The 6000-nt window shown below is 46.6% G+C and overlaps 1 long non-coding RNA gene across 1 annotated transcript in view; it reads left to right on the top strand.

The window, feature by feature from the left end:
- Positions 1-3305: 3305 nt before the first annotated feature.
- Positions 3306-6000, top strand: part of LOC142047948 (uncharacterized) — a 28518-nt gene continuing 25823 nt past the window's right edge. The window contains exons 1-2 of the long non-coding RNA XR_012657280.1: positions 3306-3561; positions 3656-3725. This is a non-coding gene — a long non-coding RNA (uncharacterized LOC142047948). The remainder of the gene's footprint in view (positions 3562-3655; positions 3726-6000) is intronic.

Here is a 6000-nt window from a genome sequence, read left to right on the forward strand (position 1 = left end):
ATAAGATGCTGCTGCCTTTTATATCCTTTGCCATGTAGTCTGTACATCCTTGGTCCCAAACACAAGCTTACAACACATGGGCATGGAAAAGCAGTTGGAGGCCCCTATCCACAGGTATGTCCTTACATATTCTGCTGACTCATGGTTGTACCCCGTGCCTTTTCTCATTGGGTTCATTGTATAGCTGATTGCCCTTGAAGGGCCAGTAAGCAGGCTGGATAGTGCTGATGGCAATCTTTCTCGGGGGTGTCACCCAGAAACACAGCACAAGTTTGATATTCAAATATACCACACGTATTTATAACTTAATACAAAAATGATGCATATAAACATGATCATCATACTTAGACAATTCATAACTTTTCTATTGACACCTTATAATGGCATAACTTGCATGATTCATTCATGGAGGTCTAGATGGTTGAAGTCCCAAGATAGGGGTGAAGTGTCTAATTTGGGAGGGGAGGGGGAGAGAACGCACACCATTAATAAACCTGAATGATACTGGGTGAACAAAAATGGAGAATTCCTCAACCGGAGGATGAAAGGCTGGTATGGCAGCCAACTGTACCTTGACTGAACTGATGGATAACTTGAGTGTATTCAGATCCAGCAGGCAATTTGGGATGATGGAAAGGGGAACTGATTCCACCCTGAGGTAATGATTGCACCTATGGACAAATCTCTTCCATTTTTGCAGGTAAGTAGTGTGGGCTGATGTTTTTCTAGTGTTTAACACCACCTAGTGCACATCTTTTAGAGCAGGAAGGCTTTATTCCTGAGAACCATCCAGGATCCACATGCTGAGGTGTAGAACTGCCACGGTGGGGTGAAGCACGTGACCTGCATTCTGAGGCTTGGTCTACACTGCAGGGTTAGGTCGATTTAAAAATGAATGTGTCCACACAACCAACCCCATTCTGTTGACCTAAAGGGCTCTTAAAATTGATTTCTGTACTCCCCAGTGAGGGGAGTACCTCTAAAATCAACTTTGCTGGGTCAAATTTGGGATAGTGCAGATGCAAATCCACAGTATTAGCCTCCGGGAGCTATCCCAGAGTTCTCCATTGTGACCGCTCTGGAGAGCACTTTGAACTCTGATGCACTAGCCAGGTACCCAGGAAGAGCCTCAGGAACTTTTGAATTTAATTTCCTGTTTGGTCAGCGTGACGAGCTCAGCAGCACAGGTGACCATGCAGTCCCCCCAGAATCACGGAGCATAGAATGTTTCTACGCTCCCCCTATCATCCCCATCCCTGAGGTTATCACAGATTAGAAGGCAAAAAAAAAAAACACATGATGACATGTTTTCTGAGCTCACGCAGTCCTCCTGCGCAGCTTAATGCATGGAGCCATTGAGTGGCAGAGGCCAGGAAAGAATTAAGTGAGCGTGAAGAGTGGAGGCAGGACGCAATGCTGAGGCTAATGGGGGAGCAAATGGACATGATGAAGCATCTGTTGGAGCTACAAGAAAGCCAACAGGAGCACAGACCCCCACTGTATCCACTATATAGCTGCTTACCCTCCTCTCCATGTTCCACAGCCTCCTCGCCCAGACACCTAAGAATGCAGGGGAGGGTGGGGGAAGGCTCTGGGCACCCAGCCCCATTCCACTCCAGACGATGGCCTGAGCAACAGAAGGCTGTCATTCAGCTTGATTTTTAGTGTGGCTACAATAAGTAATGTGGTCTTCTCCTTCCCTCCTCCTCACCCCACCCCACCTGGGCTACCTTGTCCATTTTCTCATTTTCTTTTTTAATTAATAAAGAAAGAATGCATCATTTCAAAACAATAGTTACTTTATTTCAAAGGGGGAAGGGTGGTTGACTTACAGGGAATTAAAATCAAAGGGGATGGGTTTTGCATCAAGGAGAAACATACAACTGTCACATTGAAGCCTGGCCAGTCATGAAACTGGTTTTCAAAGCCTCTCTGATGTGCAGCATGCCTAGCTGTGCTCTTCTAATTGCCCTGGTGTCTGGCTGCTCAAAATCGAAGGTCATGAGATTTGCCTCACCCTTCCACCCTGTCATAAATGTTTCCCCCTTACTCTCACAGATATTATGGAGCACACAGCAAGCAGCAATAACAATGGGAATGTTGGTTGCACTGAGGTCTGACCAACAGCGCCAGCGAGCTTTTAAACGTCCAAAGGCACATTCTACCACCATTCTGCACTTGCTCAGCCTATAGTTGAACTGCTCCTTACTACTATTCAGGCTTCATGAACAGATCCCCGAAGCTCATCGCAGGAGAGCAGAGTTGCAGGGGAAGTGATGGAGCTGTACACCATGCCCTGGAGATTGCTAGGAGCCAGGCAGGGAAGATGTTCCCAGAACCCCTGGCCAAGCTACATGCCCAACGAGGATGGTTATCAGTCCTACTGCACCATCTGCTGCCAGCAGCACCCAGGAGGACCAGAACGATTCCCTAAGCTCATCGCTGGGGAGCAGAAGAGCAGAGTTGCAGTGGAAGAGGTGGATGATGATAGTTAGCAGTCCTACTGCACCATGTGCTGCGAAGGCAAGGAGCTGCTGCGTAGCAGTGCCAGCTGCTGCAGGTGCTTCTATGTTGAATTCTTGGAGGTCTACATAGGGCAAAGTACCTTGGCCAAGGCAAAAGAGCAAGAGCCCTGGAGCTGTTACATGTGTCAACCACAGAAGTGCTATGGGGTGTCACGGCACTGACCAGGCTGGAATATACAGCTACAAGACTTCTCCAGCGACAAAGGACAGGAATATGATGCATCTAAAATCTAAAAAGGCCTGCACATTTCCCAGAGTCACTACCCTTGATAACAGTACGTCAATGATTGCATTGGCTTCTTGGATCACAGCAGCCTCCACAGTAGACTTGCCCACATCAGCAGCAGTGATGGTGAGCTGAGTGGGCTCCATGCTTGTCGTGGTATGGCGTCTGCATGGGTAACCCAGGAAAAAAGGAGCGAAACAATTGTCTGCTGTTGCTTTCATGGAGGGAGAGGCAACTGATGACATACCCTAAACCACCTGTGACAATGTTTTTGCCCTATCAGGCATTGGGGGCTTAACCCAGAATTCCAATGGGCGTTGGAGACTGTGGGAACTGTGGAATAGCTACCCACAGTGCACCACTCTGTAAGTCAATGCTAACCATGGTAGTGAGGATGCACTCCGCCAACTTAATGCGCTTAGTGTGGGCATACGCAATCGACTGTATAAAATAAATTTCTAAAAATCGACTTCTATAAAATCGACCTAATTTCATTGTGTAGACATACCCTGAGACAGGAAATGAGGAATAATCGAGAGCTTGATCAATGGCTGGACACTGAGTTGAAGCAGGTCAGGATACCAAGCTTGTCTCAACCAGGTAGGTACTGTGAAGATGACTGGCTTTGTCCAACACCCTTAGAATTATGGGGTTGGAGGAAAGTCATAGAACAGACTCTTCTATGGTAGAAGGGAGGCGCCTCCCAGGAAGTGATGACCCAAGCACCCTGTTTGTGAACAGGGGCTGCTAACAGGGAGTTTTGTAAGGAAGTTCTCCAGGTGAAGGAGGAGCAAATACAGCACCCTTGGGGTAAGTGACTGTCTGTAGTGTGTGTTTGTGTTTGGGGGTTACTCGCTGTGGGCTGAGCTTGTGTTTGTCCGTCTGTTTGTGTGGTTGTTTGAAGGACCGTGTGCTGTGGCTAGCAGTTGGAAGCTGTGAGCTTCAAAGGAAGGTCTGAAAGCTAGAAGCTTCTGGTAATTGGTTGAGCCTTAGTCAGTGGGCGGGGCTATCAAGCAGGCCAGGGCTTTATAAAGCAGTGTGCAAGTGACCAGCGGCTGCTAGCAGGGAATTTTGCAAGGAGGTTTGGTAGGGGGCAAAGGTCCCTTGCTGTTTTTCTTAAAACTATAACCTAAACTGCATTCAAAACTTTGTGCTTTAAACAACCCTTTCATTAACTAGAAGACCATGCAGGCAGAAGCCCAGCAGCAGAGTGGGGGCTATCCAGTTTATTGCTCTGAGTGCAGCATGTATGATTACCTGCCCTGTGGGCGGGTGGCGTATGTGTGCAGTTGGTGCAAGGAGCTCCTGGCCCTCAGAGACCATGTACAGGTTTTGGAGGCCAGGGTGGCAGAACTGGAGGAGCTAAGGGAGGCAGAGAGGTATGTTGATGAGGCTTTCCGGGACACTAGAATTGTCCCACCTACGGTCAGACAACCGCTGCTCTGTTGTGGAGGATGAAGGGCCCAGGGAAGCAGAGCTGTCAACGGGAGCAGAGGGAAACCTTCCCATAGTTTGGACCCTCCTTCCAGATGGTGTTAGGGGATCCTCTTGCACTGAGGTTACCTCTCCGGGGGAAGAGAACTCCAGTCACTAGGAAAAGGCAGGTGTTAGTAATGGGAGATTGTAATGATCCATAGATAGCTGGGGTTGTGATGACCGGGGGAACCGTATGGTGACTTGCCTGCCTGGTGTGAAGGTTGCAGATCTCTCGAGGCATCTGGATAGACTTATGTGTAGTGCTGGGGAGGAGGCGATGGTCGTGGTACATGTAGGTACCAATGACATAGGGAAGGATAGAAGAGAGGTCTTTGAGGCCAAATTTAGGCTGCTAGTTAAGAGATTGAAGTCCAGGACTTCCATAGTAGCATTCTCTGAGATGCTCCCAGTTCCACACACAGAGCCAGTTAGGCAGAACTGCAGCGTCTCAATGCGTGGATGAGAAGATGGTGTAGAGAGGAGAGGTTTAGATTAATTAGGAACCAGGGAATCTTTTGGGATAGGGAGAGCCTATACAAGAAGGATGGTCTCCACCTAAACCAAAGTGGAACCAGAATGCTGGCACTAAACATTAAAAAGGTTGCAGAGCAGTTTTTAAACTAGGAGATAGGGGAAAGCTAACTGCTGCAGAGGAGCATGTGGATCAGACAGAGACTTCTCTTAGAGGAAAGTCTATTGGTTGAGATTCTCTGAGTTATAGTCAGGAGCAGAGGGTGGAAGAGGATAATGTAAGGGCCAGATTGTTCAGATGAGAACATTCACATAAAGAATTGGACACATCAGAAGAGGGCAGACAAATAAACAGTGACAAGTTTTTAAAGTGCTTGTGCACAAATGCTAGAAGTCTAAATATGAGATGGGTGAACTAGAGTGCCTTGTGATAAAGGAGGCTATTGATATAATAGGCGTCATAGAAGCCTGGTAGACTGAGGACAATCAGTGGGACACAATCTTTCCACGGCACGAAATATATCAGAAGGATAGAACAGGTTGTGCAGGGGGGGAATGGCATTATACGTGAAAGAAAATATAGAATCAAATGAAGTAAAAATCTTAAGTGAATCCACATGTTCCATAGAATTTCTATGGATAGTAATTTCATGCTCTAATAAGAATATAACATTAGGGATCTATTCTCGAGCACCTGACCAAGACAGTGATAATGACGATGAAATGCTAAGGGAAATTAGAGAGGCTATCAAAATTAAGAACTCAGTAATAGTGGGGGATTCCAATTATCCCCATATTGACTGGGAACATGTCACCTTGGGACGAAATGCAGAGACAAAATTTCTCGATACTTTAAATGACTGCTTGGAGCAGCTGGTACGGGAACCCGCAAGGGGAGAGGCAACTCTAGATTTAGTCCTGAGTGGAGCGCAGGAGCTGGTCCAAGAGGGAACTATAACAGGACCACTCGGAAATAATGACCATAGTATAAAAACATTTAACATCCCTGTGGTGGGAAGAACATCTCAATGGCCCAATACTGTGGTCTTTAATATCAAAAAGGGGAACTATGCAAAAATGAGGGGGTTACTTAAACAGAAATTAAAAGGTACAGTGACTAAAGTGAAATCCCTGCGAGCTGCATGTCTTTTTAAAGACACCATAATAGAGGCCCAACTTCAATGTATACCCCAAATTAAGAAACACAGTAAAAGAACTAAAAAAGAGCCACCATGGCTTAATAACCATGTAAAAGAAGCAGTGAGAGATAAAAAGACTTCCTTTAAAAAGTGGAAGTCAAAT

The sequence above is a fragment of the Chelonoidis abingdonii genome, chromosome 19 (genome assembly GCF_003597395.2).
Source record: "Chelonoidis abingdonii isolate Lonesome George chromosome 19, CheloAbing_2.0, whole genome shotgun sequence".
NCBI lineage: Eukaryota > Metazoa > Chordata > Testudines > Testudinidae > Chelonoidis > Chelonoidis abingdonii.